Genomic DNA, 20,644 nt, shown 5'->3' on the forward strand with positions numbered 1-20,644 from the left:
TCCAATCTTTGGGATGACTCGGTAAGACTATTAAGGGAAAGACGGTGCCCTGTCGGTGTTGAATTGAGATTCCACCGAGTTCCAAGCTAGGGCCATTGGTACAGTCATTTTGGCGGTTGAGATAAAAGTACTCTCTGAAGAGTTCCATAGTCGGCTCTTCTTGAAGATACACCTCACAGAGAACTTGAAAATTGCAGATGTTGGATATGGAATTGGGTCCAAGGTCTTGAGGGTGAAGTTTGAAAAAATTAAGCATGTCTCTGAAGAACTTTGAGTCGGGTGGAGAAAAACCCCGATTCATGTGGTCAGTGAGGACAATAACTTCACCGTCTGTGGGATTAGGTCGTTCCTAGTCCGGGTCAGGAGCACGATAAGACATAACATTTTTCTCCGGCAAAAATCCAATGGTGACAAACTCTTTCAAGTTATCCTCAGTTACTATGGAGGGGACCCAGTTGCAGACTGTCGATGCTTTTGACGGCATGGTGAAAAAGGGGAAGCTAAAAAGAAAGTAATTTGCCGGTTCAATTTATTTGATGAAGTTACAGGTTCATGATCATGATACATATGAATCGTGGCGGTTTAAATAAGGGCTAATGACATATAAAGGAAAGCCGGAGTCATAAGCCGCCATGACTAAAGATATTCAAAGGATGCTAGAAACAGAAAATGGCTAAGTGTTGGCACAAACAAGTTTACCAAGCTATCATTATTATTTTGGATCAAATGGCCGTTCCGAAAAGAAAATATTCTATACCTAAAAATCTAGTACAGATGAGTTCGTGAGTTACAATGAGGCATCTGTACAGAAAAAAGGGATCTACTAGTATCAAAAATAGACACAAAACAACTACCGCACAAGTTATGTGTTCCTTTTTGGATCAGAAGAGGCTACGGAGGAAGAACTACAAGAAGATCCATGATGAACAGCGAAGAACACCGATGAACTCGCAACCCTACTACAGATCTAGGTGCGTGAAAAAGAGGGAACTTACGAAGTGCAGATCTAATGCGAAGAGTCGCCGCGGTTCTCTGGATGAGCTCAGGGTGATGCAGCGGCCGACGTTGAGGGCAACGATGAGTGCTACGGCAGCGGCGGAGCTTGAGAGGAAGAGAGGTTGTGAGAGGATGGAAGGAAGAAGAAGAAAGAAGAAGGACCGGCCAAGCCTATTAATAAGGGGATAAGTGAACAAGCAGGCGCGAAAACTAAGGAAGACCGAAATAATGATTATCCAGCTAAACGGACGCCCCGATTTTAGGAAGACATTAAAAGATAAAAGATCCATTGAAGATGACGTCATAACAGGCTTTCATGTTTTCACAAGATGACGTCATGGCGGTTTATAGAGTTTTTTCAAACAGATGAAGATGGATTTCGTTTAAGTGTTGAAGATTGACAAAGAACAAAGTTCAAGTCAACCTGGGGCCTAATGTTGGGGATATTGCTACCAGGTATGACCCGCCCAGGAGGGGCCGGGTCAACCCCAATGGTGGGTTACAAAAGAAGCCCAGTAATATTCAAGGTGATAGTTTATTAAGACTTGTAGAAGGCCTAAGCCCAAAGGCGTCTTAAGGCCCAATATTGTAAACCGCCGAATGTAAAGAGAGACTTTTAAAGAAAGCCATATAAAAGAAGTCACCGAGCTGGACATGTTTTATGAGCCGGCCGGGACTCTGTAGCCCGCTAGGCGTCAACCCATGTATATAAGGGGACGGCCCCGTGGAGGTTTAGGACAAGAAACAAGAGATCAATAGCCAAGCTAGCGGATTTGCTCCTTGGTCATCGAACCCTAGCAATACAACATCAACTAGACTAGGCTTTACCTTCACCGTAAGGGGCCGAGCCAATATAAACCTCTCGTCTCCTTTGTCCCGATTAACCCCTTTAAGCTTCCTAGTTGCGATGGCCCTACGACTAAGTCATTTCGCTAGAACATCTACCGTGACAATTCCACGACACATGATATGCAATGCATATGCGTGCTCCAGAAGGGAAAGAATGATTAAGGAATCAACTTGGCAAACCAAGTATGCCGCTGGAAAGATGATATGATTTCGGTTGAAATCGATGCAAATGGCAAGCAAAACAAGAATGACACAATTCTGCAATTAACAGTGTGATGCCATCTAGAATGCAACAAGAAACTAAGCTACTGCACACCAACATAGCAACAAAGCATATGGAAGTGATGTACAAGAGATGCTTGACAAAATATGCACACTGAGCTACGGCTAAATCACACTAGAACACGTTCACACAAGCATGGCAAAAGTGCAAAAGATATCAACTTCACAGACTTGGTGAAAATACTAACATGTCAAAAACATCACGAAGCAATATTTAGAGCAAGCAAACAACATGCTACAGGAACATATCATGGCAAATAAAGACATGGCATGATTCTACTAAGAGCATAGATCAAAAGTCCCTTACTGAACATAATCCAAAAAGCCACAGAAGATATGATGGCACCCATGTAAACATAGCAAGTTTTATAACAGTTTCAGACTTAGCAGAAAAATAGAACATCGCATAAACAGATTTACAATAGCAACTTTGAGAGGTCATGCCACTCACCACAAAGCATTACATGACATAATAAGCATACCAATAGCAATATGGCATGTTCGTGAAGCTAACCATGGCAAGATAAAGTTCATAGGATGCATGGATCACTAGCAACAACCATGGCAGTTGTGATTAACATGTTAACATTCTGCCAGGAGCATTTTATAGCAAAAGTAGAGTAAGCACTCCATAATTGCAAACAGGGGCACGAATAGATAGCGCATAACCACATGTTCCAAACATCCTTACTGGAGTATCTCAAAATAAGCATGGATCTCACTGTAGCATAAAGTTTACATGGCACCAAAATAACAGCCAGAAAAAGACTGCAAAATCCTAAGTCCCTGAAAACAGCAACATCACGAAGCCTAGTTTGCATGCTTCTTCAAGTCACCACATAGATCACAAAAATACAAGACAAGCACCTCTGTAAAGATGGCATGATGTAGTTCAAAACACATCTAGACCTCATGCTCATATGATGCACACATCAAATGCAACAAAAATGACAAATAAACATGATATGATAAGTACCAACAGCTAACATTTTATAGCACCTTTGCATCAATGAAAATGGCATCATAACAGACACTAACATGCATGGCATTGCTTCTAAAGTGAAGATCTCAATGAGTAGAACAATTCGACATCTGATATGCATCATTTGGTGCTACGGTCACCAAGATATGACAGGTTAAAGGAGGCATAAAAGTATTACAGAAAAAGGACTTAGACGAAATCCGACCTCGAGGGAGAAAAAGTCAACGCGCAGAAACCGAGGCGGGGCCGGATAACTCACCGGACCCGCGGTGGTTGGTGGCGGAGGCGGGCGCGGGCGCCGGATCCGGGCGTGGGGATGCCGGATCTGGCCGGCAGCGAGGTGGCGCTGCGGCGGGGCTGAGCTGGGCGAAGCCGGTGGTGGAGCTTGGCGCGGTAGCTGGGCGGCGCTGGTGGCGGAGCTGGGCGACGCCGGTGGAGGATCTCGGCGCGGCGGCGCTGGCCGGAGAGGCGAGGTGGCGCGGCGGCGGGGAGAGGACGGGCGGCAGAGCCGCGCGGAAGGCACATGGGCGGCGCGGCGCGATGGGCCGGGCGGACCCTCCTCGGGCCCGCCGGGCCGTGACGGTGGGTAGGCGGCGCTTGCCACGTGGCGGTGGCGGATTTGCTGCGGGAGGTGGAGCGGACACGTTCGGCCGTCTCGGACGCGTCCGGTGGCGGCGGGGAAGGCTAGGGTAGGGTTTGGACCCAAAATTTCGGAGGGAGACACATATGTATAGGTAGAGGGAGTTTGGTGTGTCCAAATGAGGTGTAGTTTTCGCCCACACGATCGTGATCCGACGATGGAGGACATGGAGATGGTTTAGATGGGTTATTGGGCTGTTTTGGAGGGGTGTTCGGCTGCAACACACAAAAGGCCTTTGCGGTTACCCGGTTAACCTTTGGAGCATCAAACGGCCTCCAAATGGAATGAAACTTGATAGGCTGTCTACCGGTGGTGTACCAAGGACACTTGGCAAATCTCGGCCCATTCCATGAACGTTTAACTCCCTCTCACGAAAAGAGACACGAGAGGTGCGCCGGTGCATGTGGGAGTGTCGGATTACGAAACGTACAACGGGGAAAATGCTCGAATGCATGAGACGAACACGAATGCAAATGCGATGCACATGACGACATGATATGAAAAGCATGACATGAACAAAACCAAAACGAAGACAAAAACCCAACCACGAAGGGAATCTCATAACTTAAAGCCGAAAATGGCAAGTGTCGGAGTTACAAATATGGCAAGTTACATTCGGGGTGTTACAATAACACAAGACCGTGTTCACTTCCCAGACTCCGCCGAAAAGAGACCATCACGGCTACACACGTGATTGATGCATTAACAAATTCCCATCTGCCACATAACCACAGGCACGGCTGTTGAAAGTTTATACCTTGCAAGGTTGTCCCAACTTATCCCATCACAAGCTCTCACGGTCAACGAAGGATATTCCTTCTCCCGGAAAGACCCGATCAGTCTCGGAATCCCGGTTACAAGACATTTCGACAATGGTAAAACAAGACCAGCAAAGCCGCCCGATGTGCCGACAATCCCAATAGGAGTCACACATATCTTGTTCTCAAGGCACACCGGACGAACATGACGTACGACAACTGCAGATACCCCAAGTTACCTAGGGGTGGCACCGCAAGTGGCTCTGTTTTGGACCAACACTCATAGGAGCACTAGCCCGGGGTTTTAAAATAAAGATGACCCTTGAGTCCGCGGAACCCAAGGGAAAAAGGCTTAGGTGGCAAATGTTAAAAACCAAGGTTGGTCCTTTCTGGAGGAGTTTTATTCAAAGCGAACTGTCAAGGGGTTCCCATAACACCCAACCGCGTAAGGAACGCAAAATCAAGGAACATAACACCGGTATGAGGGAAACTAAGGCGGCAAGAGTGGAACAAAACACCAGGTATAAGACCGAGCCTTCCACCCTTTACCAAGTATATAGATGCATTAGTTAAATAAGAGATAAAATGATATCCCAACAATATCCATGTTCCAACATGGAACAAACTTCATCTTCACCTACAGCTAACAATGCTATAAGAGGGGCTGAGCAAAAGCGGTAACATAGCCAAACAACGGTTTGCTAGGAAGGTGGGTTAGAGGATTGGAATGGCAATATGGGAGGCATGATATAGCAAGTGGTTGGTAGCATGACATAACGATAGAGCGAACAACTAGCAAGCACAGATAGAAGTGATTTCGAGGGTATGGTCATTTTGCCTGCAAAGTTAACAGAGTTGTCGAAAGCTTGATCCTCGTTAGCGTACTCAAGAGGTTCCTCGTTCACGTACTCGTCTCCCGGCTCTCCCAAGGCAAGAACACAAGCAATGGAACAACAATAAATCATGGTGCAATGCACAAGCAACATGACGCAATACATGGAATGATATGCAAGACATGATATGCAATGCATATGCGTGCTCCAGAAGGGAAAGAATGATTAAGGCATCAACTTGGCAAACCAAGTATGCCACTGCATTTAGTGTTTAATATCCAAGAAAAATGAAGGCTGGCAACGCGCCCTCCCTTCTGCTACCAATCAAAGCGTGGACTTTCCGGCTGGGCAACATGACTGATGGGAATGTTCGCTACTGCTTCAGATGAGATGATTTTTGTTGGAATCGATGCAAATGGCAAGCAAAACAAGAATGACACAATTCTGCGATTAACGGCACGATGCCATCTAGAATGCAACAAGAAACTAAGCTACTGCACTCCAACATAGCAACAAAGCATATGGCAGTGATGTACAAGAGATGCTTGACAAAACATGTACACTGAGCTATGGCTAGATCACACTAGAACAGGTTCACACAAGCATGGGAAAAGTGCAAAAGATATCAGCTTCACAGACTTGGTGAAAATACTAACATGTCAAAAACAACATCAGGAAGCAATGTTTCGAGCAAGAAAACAACATGCTACAGGAACATATCATGGCAAATAAAGACATGGCATGTTGTAATAAAAGAATAGATCAAAAGTCCCTTACTGAACATGAGCCAAAAAGGCACAAAAGATATGATGGCACCCATGTAAACATAGCAAGTTTTATTAACAGTTTCAGATTTAGCAGAAAAACAGAGCATGGCATAAACAGATTTACGTTAGCAACTTGGTGAGCTCATGCCACTCACCATAAAGCATTGCATGACAAAATAAGCATACCAACACCAAGATGACAAGTTCATGAAGCTAACCATGGCAAGAGCAAGTTCATAGGATGCATGGATCACTAGCAACAACCATGGCAATTGTGATTAACATGTTAACGTTCTGCCAGGAGAATTTTATAGCAAAAGTAGAGCAAGAAAATGACATGCTAGAGCACTCCGTAATTTCAAATAGGGGCATGAAAGGATAGATCATAACCACATGTTCTAAACATCCTTACTGAAGTATCTCAAAATAAGCCTGGATCTCACTTTAGCATAGATTTTACATGGCATCAAAATAACAGTAGTAAAAAGACTTAGCAAAATCACGAAGCCTAGTTTGCGTGCTTGTGCTAGTCACCACATAGATCACAAAAATACAAGACAAGCACCTACGTAAAGATGGCATGATGTAGTTCAAAACACATGTAGGCCTCATGCTCATATGATGCACACATCAAATGCAACAAAAATGACAAATCAACATGATCTGATAAGTACCAACACCTAATATTTTATAGCACCCTCGCGTCAATCAAAATGGCATCATAACAGATAGTAACATGCATGTCAATGTTTCTAAAGTGAAGAGCTCAACGAGTCGAACAATTCTACATATCATATGTATCATTTGGAGCTACGATCACCAAGATATGACAGGTTAAAGGAGGCATAAAAATATTAGAGAAAAAGGACTTGGACGAAATTTGACCTCGAGGGGGAAAAGTCAATGTGCGGAAATCGAGGCGGGGCCGGAGATCTTGCCAGATCCGTGGCGATTGGTGGCGGAGGCGGGCGCGGGAGCCGGATCCGGGCGTGGGGACACCGGATCTGGCAGGCGGCGAGGTGGCGCGGCGACGGGGCAGAGCTGGGCAGCGCCGGTGGAGGAGCTTGGCGGGGCGGTGCTGGTGGCTGAGCTGGGCGGCGCCGATAGAGGATCTTGGCGCGGCGGCGCTGGCAGGAGAGGCGAGGTGGCGCGGCGGCGGGGAGAGGACGGGCGGCGGAGGTGCATGGGAGGCGCAGGGACGGCGTGACGCGATGGGCCGGGCGGGCCCTCCTCGGGCTTGCCGGGCCACGACAGCAGGTCGGCGGCACTTGCCACGTGGTGGTGGCGGATTTGCTGCAGGAGGCGGTGCGGACACGTCTGGCTGTTTTGGACGCGTCCGGTGGCGGCGGGGGAAGGCTACGGTAGGGTTTGGACCTCAAATTTCGGAGGGAGACACATATTTATAGGTAGAGGGAGTTTGGAGTGTCAAAATGAGGTGTAGTTTTCGCCCACACGATCATGATCCAACGACGGAGGACATGGAGATGGTTTAGATGGGTTATTGGGCCATTTTGGAGGGGTGTTGGGCTGCAACACACAAGAGGCCTTTGTGGTTACCCGGTAAACCGTTGGAGCATCAAAGGCCTCCAAATGGAATGAAATTTGAAAGGCGGTCTACCGGTGGTGTACCAAGGCCACTTCGCAAATCTTGGCCCATTCCGAGAACATTTAATTCCCGCTCACGAAAAGTTACAAGAGGGGTGCGCCGGTGCATGTGGGAGTGTCGGATTGCGTAACGGACAACGGAGAAAATGCTCGGATGCATGAGACAAACACGAATGCAAATGCAATGCACATGATGACATAATATGAAAACCGTGACATGAACAAAAGCAAAACGAAGACAAAAACCCAACCACGAAGGAAATCTCATAACTTAAAGCCGAAAATGGCAAGAGTCAGAGTTACAAATATGGCAAGTTACATCCGGGGTGTTACAATAACACAAGAACGTGTTCCCTTCCCGGACTCTGCCGAAAAGAGACCATCACGGCTACACACACGGTTGATGCATTTTAATTAAGTCAAGTGTCAAGTTCTCTACAACCGGACATTAACAAATTCCCATCTACCACATAACTGTGGGCACGGCTCTCGAAATATTATACCCTGTAGGGGTGTCCCAACTTAGCCCACCACAAGCTCTCACGGTCAACGAAGGATATTCCTTCTCCCAGAAAGACCCGATCAGTCTCGGAATCTCGGTTACAAGACATTTCGACAATGGTAAAACAAGACCAGCAAAGCTGCCCGATGTGCCGACAATCCCGATAGGAGTCGCACGTATCTCATTCTCAGGGCACACCGGATGAGACAGGCTATGAGTAAAACCAGCCCTCAAGTTTCCCCGAGGTGGCCCCACAGGCAGCTCGGTTTGGACCAACACTTAGAGAAGCACTAGCCGCGGGGGGTTAACAATAAAGATGACCCTTGGGTTGGCCGACCCATGGGAAGGGTAATAGGTTGTTTGGCAAATGTAAAACCAAAGTTGGGCCTTGCTGGAGGAGTTTTATTCAAGGTGAAATGTCAAGGGGTTCCCATAACACCCAACTGTGTAAGGAACGCAAAATCAAGGAACATAACACCGGTATGACGGAAACTAGGGCGGCAAGAGTGGAACAAAATGCGAGGCAAAAGGCCAAGCCTTCCACCCTTTACCAAGTATATAGATGCATTAATTAAAATAAGAGATGTTGTGATATCCCAACATATCCAAGTTCCAACATGGAACAAACTTCAGGTTCACCTGCAACTAACAACGCTATAAGAGGGCTGAGCAAAAGCGGTAACTTAGCCAAGCAACGGTTTGCTAGGAAGCAGGGTTAGAGGCTTGACATGGCAATATGGGAGGCATGATATAACAAGAGGTACATAGGGCGACATAGCGATAGAACGGACAACTAGCAAGCAAAGATAGAAGTGATTTCGAGGGTATGATCATCTTGCCGGAGATCCCGCAAGGAAGAAGAACGAGTCCATGAAGAAGACAAACGGACGTAGTCGAACGAATCGTCACAACTCCGGAACGAAACCGAAGCTAACGAGAGAAATAACCCGGAAAGAAGCAAGCAGTATAGTAAACAACCATCACATAAACATGGCATAATGCATAACCAAGTATGACGCATGTCCGGTTTAATGAAACATGGCATGGCAAAGTGCACAAACAATACTACAAATTAATTGGATCTCAATATGCAACGAGTTGCTTATTGACGAAACACCACATCACTTATTTAGCTCTCTCCTGTTTATGTACTCAGCAAAATTAAATGTTGGTTAGCATGGCAAGGGGTGAAGCAAAATAAAATTACCTATCTAGGCAAGTTTAAATGAGGCCGGAACAACAAGCAACAAGTCCGAAAAAATCCTCGTATGCATATTATGAATTTGGTACTGTTCTGCCCTAAATCATATTTTAGAGTTGTTAAACATGCAAGATGAGTGCACCATGTCAAACTAGGCATTTTTCCACCCCATTTACATATAAAGTTTATTTTAAATGGAGCTACGGTTATTAAGTTATGAAATAAATCATTTAGCATGTTATTTGAGCAAATTTAAACAAGCAGCATTTTAAACGTTTATACATAGATGAAAGCGGAAAATTATGAAACTAGATGAAATTCTAACCATTTTACATATATAAATCATTTTAATCCGATGCATGGATGATTAGTTATTAGTTGCATGAACATGAGGGTTTTTCTATAAAACTGCAGTCTCTGGAATAATTAGCAAATTCGCAGGTCAGAAAAAAAAACTATCGCGCCGAAACTATAGGCTGGCCCAACATGCACAGGAGAGGGTTGGTCGCTGCTCACCATGGGCCATGGCCCAGATCTGGGGAAGAGGCCAAGGCAGGCCGGCTAGCCTAGCGCTGGGCCTTGGCACGGCGGAGGGGAGCCGCTGGACCGGAGCAGAGGTGGCCTAGGCACGGGCGTTGGGGCGTCGAGCTCGTCATCTCCTCGAGCATGGGCGAGGTGGCCATGGCAGGGTAGCATCGGTGCCGGTCGGCAGGGAGGCCAGGAGGAGGCCGGAGTAGCGGAAACGGGCAGATCCGGCCTGCTACTTGCCAGATCTGGTGGGGGCGGGGGTCGCTGAAGCTTCCCAGGGCGGCACCGGCGTACCCTCCAAGACAGAGAGAGAGGGCCATGAGAGAGAGATGGGAGCAGGGCAAAAAGGAAGACAGGGGTGCGACACTCATCTACAGCGGGTCGAGGTGAGGCCGGAAGAGGTCGCTGCAGGCAATGAGGAGGGACTCCGATGGGGCGCCAGCTGGCGGGAGGCGGCGCGGGACTCCGATGAAGCTCGGGCACCTCTAGAGGAGCGGGCGAGCGGGACGATCCCCTGGCTCAGGCGCTCGCGGGCGCCTACGGGCCGCGACGGTGGGCGGCTCGGGCCCGGGCGGGCTCCAGATGGGCTTGGAGGGCCTGCGGTAGTGGGAAGGTGCGGGGAGCGACGTGGCAGCCTCCGGTTGGCCCGGGGCGCCGGCTGGGTGGCGGCTGACCGCTGGCGCAATGCCAAGTGGCGACGAAGGAGCGGCTGGGTACGGATTTCAAGGTGGCGGCGCCGGATCCGAGGAAGGAGGGCTAGGGGTTAGGGTTTAGACTAGGTTGTCCGATTTGGACGGTGTGGTGGCCTATTTATAGATAGGAGGGGGGAGAGGAGGGGTTTTCGGACTGAACGATCGTCATCAGACGGCTCCGGACAGAGGAGGGGGTTAGTGGGTTGGAGGTGAGTGGTAGTGGGCTGTGTAGAAAGCCTTGGGCTGAGAGAAGAGAAGAGAGAGAGGACCAACGACTGTTTCCGGAGACAGAAAACATTTGATGTTTGACCGGCAATGGTGCCGCTATATGTTTAACGGTTGGGCTATCAAACGGACTCTAAATGCGATGAAACTTGGCAGGCGATCTACTGACAACATAACAACACCGGACGCCAACTTTCATCCCATTCCGAGAACATTTTTATGCCACCTATAAAATAATATTTCATGGGCGTGCAAGTGTGTCTGGGCTCAGAACGGACAACGGATGGAAATGGGGGAACCCAGACGGATGCATGTTTTGAAAAACATGATGATGCAATGCACACGATGACATGGCAAGATGCAACATGCAAGTGAATGACAAGGCAACAATAGCGAATAACTGGAAGACACCTGGCACGTCAGACTCGGGGCGTCACGGCGACGTCGAAGTCGATGATCTCGGTGCGGTAGTTATCGCGTTGGCCGAAGGTGACAGGGAGGCGGACCCACCGTATCGGGATGGTGGAACCGTCGGTCACTCCTGAGAAAGGCTTGGTAGGCTATAGCTGATCGTAGGGCACTTGAAGGCTGTCGAACGTCTCGGCGGACAAGACACTGAGCCCCGCGTCGCCGTCGATCAGGATCTTAGTGACTTGGATATTGCTGATGACGGGTGAACAGAGCATCGGGAGGACGTCGGCGGTCGCCGCGCATTTGAGCTGGTCCGCCGAGCTAAAGATGATGGCGTACTTGGACCATCTAAGCGGGCGTGCGGCCTCGAGCCTGGGGAGGGCCGCATTCACCTAACGAGCAAACTGCTTGAAGATACGTCGGGAAGCCGGGGCCTGAGAACCGCCCAAGATGCAGGCGATAGCGCGCGGCTCCTGGAAGCCCCCAGCCCCCTCGTCCTAATGATGGTCGTCATTCCTTCTTGGTGGTGGCGGCAGCCGAGGGAGGCCAGGATTGCCCTGAGGACGGTACTCGCGAGGCTGGTCGCGCCAGGCGCCCTCATGAGGATGCTCCTGCCAATGGTCCTCCCGAGGCCGGTCGCGCCACTCCTGGCGGGGGGCGCGGTTGTCCCAGCGTCCTCCACTTCGTCCTCCTCCTCGGCCGTAGCCCCGGTCGTTGCGCTCGGGGAATCGACCGAAGCATCCTTCTCGGATGGCCCTGGGCTCTTGACAATCGTTGGTGCTATGGTTGTGTACATTGTGGAAGGTGCAGAATGAATGATTCCTTTTGGATGACTCAGGGTGGTCCCGGCCGCGCTTCGTGTCCGGCTCCGCCGCAAGCACGGCTACTCACTTGCACTTCACGTCCTTGACCTTGGCTTTCTTCTCTTCTGGGTCAGCCGCAGGGAGCTCCAGGAGGGAGACACGCCCTTCCTCAGCTCTTGCACACTTGGTCACCATGTTGAACATCTCTAGAGCCGTGCACAGCTCCTCGTGGATGGCGAGCTCCTCCTTCATCTTGACGTCGCGGACGCCATCGGAAAACGCTGAGATGATGGCCTCGTCCATCACCTTGGGGATCTTGAGGCGAACGTTGTTGAAGCACCGGATGTACTTCTGCAGGGTCTCCCCCTGCTGTTGCTTGATGCGGTGCAGGTCACCTGCGGCCAGAGGGCAGTCGCGACTGCCCTGGAAATTGGCAATGAAGCAGTCGCACATCTTACCCCAGGAGGAGATTGATCCCGCAGGCAGGTTCAGGAGCCACGAGCGAGCGACATCCTTGAGAGCCATGGGAAACCAGTTTGCCATGAATTTTTCTTCGCGTTAGCCACTTCGATGCTCAGCTTGTAGAGCTGTAGGAACTCCATGGGATCGGGGGTGCCATCGTAGCATGGAGGCAGATCCGGCTTGAACTTGCTTGGCCACACGATGGTGTGTAGCTCAGGAGTGAAGGCTCGGCAGGCTGCTGTGGTCACCGGAGCCTGTCATGGTGGAGGAGCCTGGTCTTGGTACCCATGCACTACCACTGCAGACGGCGCGTGGTCTTGACGTGGTGGTGCGGGGAGTGCAGGAGCGTTTTCCTACGGTCAGGGAACTTCTTGGCAGCTTCTTTCTTCATGCGCGGTGATAACCCACACGTATAGGGGATCGCAACAGTTTTTTAGGGTAAAGTATGCAACCCAAATTTATTGATTCGACACAAGGGAGCCAAAGAATACTCTCAAGTATTAGCAGCTGAGTTGTCAATTCAACCACACCTGGAAACTTAATATCTGCAGCAAAGTGTTTAGTAGCAAAGTAATATGATAGTAGTGGTAACGGTAGCAAAAGGTAACAGTGGTAAAAGTAATGTTTTTGGTATTTTGTAGTGATGATAGCAATAGCAACGAGAAAGTAAATAAGCGAAGAACAATATATGTAAAGCTCGTAGGCAATGGATTGGTGATGGAGAATTATGCCGGATGCGGTTCATCATGTAATAGTCATAACCTAGGGTGACACAGAACTAGCTCCAGTTCATTGATATAATGTAGGCATGTATTCTGAATATAGTCATACGTGCTTATGGAAAAGAACTTGCATGACATCTTTTGTCCTACCCTCTCGTGGCAGTGGGGTCCTTACGGAAACTAAGGGATATTAAGGCCTCCTTTTAATAGAGAACCGGAACAAAGCATTAACACATAGTGAATACATGAACTCCTCAAACTACGGTAATCACCGGTAAGTATCCCGATTATTGTCACTTCGGGGTTAACGGATCATAACACATAATAGGTGACTATAGACTCGCAAGATAGGATCAAGAACACTCATATATTGATGAAAACATAATAGGTTCAGGTCTGAAATCATGGCACTCGGACCCTAGTGACAACCATTAAGCATAGCAAAGTCATAGCAACATCAATCTTAGAACATAGTGGATACTAGGGATCAAACCCTAACAAAACTAACTCGATTACATGATAGATCCCATCCAACCCATCACCATCCAGCAAGCCTACGATGGAATTACTCATGCACAGCAGTGAGCATCATGAAATTGGTGATGGAGGATGGTTGATGATGACGATAGCGACGGATTCCCCTCTCCGGAGCCCCGAACAGACTCCAGATCAGCCCTCCCGACAGGTTTTAGGGCTTGGCGGCGGCTCCGTGTCGTAAAACACGATCATTTCTTCTCTCTGATTTTTTTTCTCATCAAAACTCAATATATGGAGGTGGAGTTGGAGTCGGATAGGCAACAGGGGGCCCACGAGGTAGGGGGCGCGCCCTAGGAGGGCAGGCGCACCCCCCACCCTCATGGCAAGGTGGTGGGCCCCCTAGCCTTCATCTTTTGCAGGTATTTTTCTTATTTTCTGAAAAGTGGCTCCATGAAGTTTCAGGTCATTCCGAGAACGTTTGCTCCTCCACATAAATAACACCATGGTAATTCTGCTAAAAACAGTGTCAGTCCGGGTTAGTTCCATTCAAATCATGCAAGTAAGAGTCCAAAACAAGGGCAAAAGTGTTTGGAAAAGTAGATACGTTGGAGACGTATCACGCGGGAATGCGGCGTGGCGGATCACGCCACTGGACCGCGCGTCTCGAGGCAAGGATGACTTCTTGGTGCGGAGGAGGCGGGATAGCTCCATGTGCCGCGCATCTCGGCGCGAGGGCGCCGTCTTGATGCAGGGGCAGCGGAGGTGCCCCTTGAGCTATGTCTCTCGCGGCTGGAGGCGGACAAGGCAGCGAGACGGATGGTGTAGGAGAGCCTCCACCGGCGCTGACGAGCTCGACGATGTGGTCCAGCCAGTCCTCGTAGAGGTCGTTGACCAGGCGGTAATGCGGGAGCTCACGCGTCATCAGCAACGCAGCCTGCGCATCAGTGGCCGTGCGGCGAGCGTAGGACGATGAGCTGGCCGGAGTCAGCGACAGGGTGGCGGTGCAGCTGTCCCGCCGCACGAAGGGGTGCAGTGATGATGCTTGCTGGGCCAGTAGTGGCGTTGGCAACAGGTGATGGAGAACCTCGGGGAGGTCCGCCAACGGGCGCCGTCTGGGCAACGCGAGCAGCGAGGGCGGCTCGGTGCTTGGTGCAAGCTCGGCGAGCGTCTGACATGGACGTGGTGGAGTCACGGAACATGGATCGACGGAAGGAAAGCTTCAGCGCACCCCTACCTAGCGGGCTAAATGTCCGATTTTGGGTTCTGGCAAAACCCTCAAGGTTCGAATACTGGGGTGCGCACGAAGATCTCTCCCTTCCCTAGCTCACCCACTCCCCACGATCCCAAGGCTCAGCACATCAAACTCGAAGAACAAAGGACACAGGTTTTATACTGGTTCGGGCCACCGATGTGGTGTAATACTCTACTCCAGTGTGGTGTGGTGGATTGCCTCTTGGTCTAAGGATGAATAAGTACAAGGGAACAACAGCCTCCTGAGGAGAGGTGTTCTTGGACTCGATGAGCTTGTGTGGTTGAGGATGGAATGGATCCGATGCAAGATGAGTTGCCTTCTACTGTGGTGGCTAGTCCTATTTATAGAGGCCCTGGTCCTCTTTCCAAATGTAGGCGGGAAGGGATCTAACAACGGCCAAATTTGAAGGGAGACAACTAGTACAATTTATCCTGACAAAAGGTGGTCTTCGCCTCCCAAAGGCTCTGGTGGTGACACCGTCCTGGGCTCCACGGTGACCTCCGTCCTGCCGTCCTGCTGGTCTTGGTCTTGTTGCACCAATATGGAAACCTTTGCCAAATGCCTTGGGACTCCTCGTCCACGCCTGCCCCTTTAGCACCTAAGAGGAAACAATGACACTGCGCGCGCTGTCGCCCACCTGGTGCCCGCCTGGCGTTGGTCGTCATGGCTTGCGTCACAGGAACCTCGCGAGGTGCCCCTCGCCTTGATCTCTCCGCCCCTCGCGAACCAACCTAGTGAGGCCGCCCCCGAGGAGGTCTTGTGTCGTCCACCTCGCGAGCCTTGGCCCCTTGCGAGGGTCTTGAGTGTTTGCTGGTGAAGATGGGCCGTACAGGGCCACTGGTGGTGCCACGCTGTGGGCTGCAGGCAGGCAAGTCTGGGGACCCCCGTTCCCAGAATGCCGATATCGTTGCCCTGTAATGAAACATGGCGTATACTTTTGTGTTTAGTCTCTCTATCTCTAGTGTTCGCGTGGAACTGATATTCTTAACTGGATCTTAAATGCGTGTTTTATCCTTTTGAGCTTTATATGTTCTTCTTCGCATGATCAATCCCTATGTCCGGTCTAGATGCCTGCTAGTATCATATTGCCGCGATTGTCTTAAGGGTCCGGCCCTTAACAGTCATCTTGGCGTGGATGCGTCCCGGCAGGTTTTGCCTTTGTAGTTCTCGATGCAGCCTCTCGACCCGCGAGCATGGCTCGGGACAGGATGATGGACCGATCAAAGAAACTAGCCAAGTTTCCATCACATGAGGGTTCTCACAATACGAACACTCACTAAAGTTAAGGGATAAACAACTGCTAAAATGTTAAAATTGCATCAGGCATTGGCAGTAATGGAAACTTAGCTTTCATTTTCGGCTTCTTTCTCCTCTACTAGGCCGCGTGCTTGGCGCGCTCGCGATGCCCGGAGGAGCGGAAGCCAATCGGGCAGTTCTTTCGTTCCTGGCAGGGGCTGAGACGTATTTGGTGCAGCTGGTGGGCATCGGGGCACAGTGTCGGGCTCCTCCGGTCTCCCTCCCCTTTTATCCCCTTTCCTTTCAAGTCAGTCGGGCGGCTGCCGTTGCACGGATCATGCCAATGCAGGCAGCCTTGGTGAAGCGTGCTTGTGGAGGCATCAACCAATGGATTCATGCCAACGCTCCACTCAGGATTTCCCGAAATAGGGGAAATACTGGATCGAGCGTCGCGCAGTAATCATCGACATTGACGATGCCAGGGCTAAAGCTCAACTGCTGACGAAGGGAAGGGATAGGGAAGAGGAAGCTCGCGCCCGCAGGTCTTGTCCCCTTTCCTCGGACGGTGCCTGAACGGCAGGTACATCATATGGGCCGCCGAGATGAGCATATTATTACCAGTGGCGATCTTCATCGTAGTCATGGCTGCGACGAGGTGCGGAGGCGAGCAATGTGGCGCGGGGATGACCCCACTTAGTTTCCGTGTCTTTGAGGGCGCCGCAAATGCCAGAAGCTTCGAGCGGATGACCATAGATAGAGTGTGCTGCACACGCCTTCAGATTCGCACAAGCGATCCCCCTACCTGGCGTACCAAGATGTCGCAGGAAACCACGGCCACCTATGGGGCCAGAGGGCCCCTTGCTGGTTCCGGAGGGGGGACGTCGCGTTGCACAAAGAGCAGACGAGCGTGGGCAGCGCTCCAGAGATCACACAAGCAGTTTTACCCAGGTTCGGTCTGCCATGAGGCATAAAACCCTACTCCTACTTTGGTGGATTGATGGTGGAAGAGTGGTGGTGGAGCATAGTACACTTGCCTGTTAAGGGGGCGGCAGTGGCTACATGCGTATGCGTGTGAGTTATCCAACCTTATAACCCTTTGTACGGTTGCTATGGGCCTCCTTTTATAGATTAAAGGGCTACCACAATGGCAAAGTAGTCATTATGCACTGATAAGGGAACAAACAGTGCTATCATACCTAACTCTGCAAGATGACATGGTGCATTAAATGCGCCACTCAACGTCACGTCATTGGTTGCCCGGCAAGCCTTGCCAGACTATTTTGCCAGCTTCACACCTGCTTCCTTGACACGTCCCAGGATGGGTGTCATCTGTAGGCATCTCCTGTAGAAAGAGGCCGCCATGTGGCGAATGGCTGCCACTTAGTCACTTTGAGGCTTGGCACCGCACTGATTGACAACGTGGGTCTTGCCAGAGTGGTTGGTGAGGCGGTTTCTCCTTCGCAAGTTCCGGCTGGCCCTGCCGGGACGCCTTGGACGTCTTCTTTCGGGGGTGGCCGCGTCCTTGTCGAGCTCGCCTGCCTGGCAAGGGACGCCTTTCTCCTCGTGGTACCTTGTTTCTCTGGCCTATCCTTGGTCTTCTTGATTTGGATGTTGGTCCTTCGAAGTTCTTGGTTCCTTCTATCCGGGCACGGCCTTGCCTTGTCCATGCACAAGTCAGGGGAAAATATATACCCCTGTGTGTTTTCCCCGACACAATCATAATAGTAGCAATGGAAAAGTAACGAAGCAAAGATCAATATGAAATGAGCTTGTAGGCAACGGATCAATGATGGATAATTATCTCGGATGCCATTCATCATGCAACAGTTATAACATAGAGTGACCTAGAACTAGCTCCAGTTCATGAATATAATGTAGGCATGTATTTCGAATATAGTCACACATGCTTATGGAAAAGAACATGCATGACATCTTTTGTCCTACCCTCCCGTGGCTGCGGGGTCCTATTGGAAACTGAGCGATATTAAGACCTCCTTTTAATAGAGTACCAGAAGAAAGCATTAGCACTTAGTGAATACATGAACTCCTCAAACTACGGTCATCACTGGGAAGTGTCCCGACTATTGTCACTCCGGGTTGCCGGATCATAACACGTAGTAGGTGATTATAACTTGCAAGATAGGATCAAGAACACAAATATATTCATGAAAACAAAATAGGTTCAGATCTGAAATCATGGCACTCGGTCCCTAGTGACAAGCATTAAGCATAGTATAGTCATAGCAACATCAATTTGAGACCATAGTGGTTACTAGGGATCAAACCATAACAAAACTAACTCGATTACATTGTAAATCTTATCAAACCCATCACCGTCCAGCAAGCCTACGATCGGATTACTCATGCACGGGGGTGAGCATCATGAAATTGGTGATGGAGGATGGTTGATGATGACGATGGCGATGATTTCCCCTCTCCGGAGCCCAAAACGGACTCCAGATCTGCCCTCCCGAGGAAGAACAGGAGATGGCGGCGGCTACGTACCGTAAAACGCGATGAATCCTTCTCTCTGATTTTTTTCTCCCTGAACGTGAATATATTGAGTTGGAGTTGAGGTCGGTGTAGGTCTATGGGACCCACAAGGATAGAGGGCGCGCCCCTACCCGTGATGACAGGGTGTGGGTCCCCTTCGATTGATTCTTTCGCCAATATTTTTTATTTATTCTAAAAATTATCTCCGTGAAGTTTCAGGTCATTGTGAGAACTTTTATTTCTACACAAAAATAACACCATGGCAATTCTGCTGAAAACAGCGTCAGTTCGGGTTACTTCCATTCAAATCATGCAAATTAGAGTCGAAAACAAGGGCAAAAGAATTTGGAAAAGTAGATACGATGGAGACGTATCATCATCGCAATCCTTCTTCTCACGGCCTCTGGCGGGTTTCCCTTGATGATAAGGAGCCTTGTCGGGGCGACCTGCTCTACCGCCTCGGCCCTTAAAGCCAATGCCATCTTGGTCTTTCTCCTTATCACGCTTCTCGTACTCAGCTCTCTGTTTCTTGAGGAGTTGCTCAACCTGATGACACTCTTCAAGATCGTGGCCCTTGGTCTGGTGGATCTTGCGATACGGCCTATCACCCTTCCCAGCCTTCGCGGTAGCCGCGGCTTCCCGGCAATCAGTGCACGTGGCAACTTCCTTGCCGGGAGCCTCGGTATTGGCATTCTTGCCAGTACTAGGTGTGCTCGATCCTTCAATGGCCATCACTTCTTTATCCTTGCGCTTGTTGTTGCGCTTCCTGTTCTACTTCTTCTGATTGATGGCATCATCGTCGTCCTCTGAGTCAACATCGATGCCATCTTCTTCATCGGGGAGTCGCCTCCCCTCTTCTACTCAGGCACACTTATCCACCAGAGTGTATAACTCATTCACAGTCTTCGGCAACCGCATGTTGGATTGGAATGCAGCTAACACAGCTGCCGGGAGGATGTGTGGAATGCCGGGTGGATGTCTGGAATGTTCCTGTGCACCCGACTGAACCTCTGGATGTACCTCCGCAAACTTTCTCCTTCCTTTTGCGGGAGGAGCTACAAGTCGTTGGGCCGCCCTGGTTCTTGATGGCCGCCCGTAACGGTGCCAACAAACTCATGGCACAGGTCAGCCCAGGTCGAGTTGGAGTTCTCTGGCAAGTGCATCAGCCACGACCTCACGTTTGGCTTGAGTGCCAAAGGGAAGTAGTTGGCGAATACCTTCTCGTCTCTTCCCCCGGCAGCTTGAATAGTGATAGTGTAGAAGCTCAAGAACTCTGCTGGGTTCAATCTTCCGTCATACTTCTCTGGTACCTCTAGCTTGAACATGCGAGTAGATGGCCAATGGACTTGCCGTAGCTCGCGAGTGAAGGCAGGCCACCCAACCTTGAAAGGTAGGTACCCACCTTCATAGGGCATGGGCTTGTCGATGTCGAGGCCATTGCGCCTATTAGATTGGCGGCGGGTTTTGCGGCATCGCTCGATGGTGACGCATGCGTCTTCCCTTCGCCTGTCTTCCAGGACTCGTCGCTGGTCTTGACGTGTTCAAGGATGAGATGAAGCCATCGATACGACGTCGGGTTCTTGGTCGCGTGGCTCTGGCTGCGGCCCCTGCGCTGGCTGCCGCGGAGGGGATTACACCATGGGGGCGGCCCCTTCGGTACGGCCAGCGGTTCAGGCCGTTGTCATCGCATGTGGAGGCCGTGACGGGCCCGCTCGTTGTGATCCTCCTGCCTCGGCGAAACAAATCAAGCTCTGAGTGGTGGCCCTGCACTCATCCATCGACCGGCCACCGGCGGGAATCTCAACAGGAGTTGGCCCCGCGCCATGGCCTCCAAAGTAGTGCTCGGCATGGACGACGACGTAGATCATAACATCGCTTGGCTTCTGATGGTGCCGGTAGTGGCAGCGCCGTGCTCTCATCACCGTGAG

Source organism: Triticum dicoccoides, chromosome 6A (genome assembly GCF_002162155.2).
Source record: "Triticum dicoccoides isolate Atlit2015 ecotype Zavitan chromosome 6A, WEW_v2.0, whole genome shotgun sequence".
Classification (NCBI taxonomy): Eukaryota; Viridiplantae; Streptophyta; class Magnoliopsida; order Poales; family Poaceae; genus Triticum; species Triticum dicoccoides.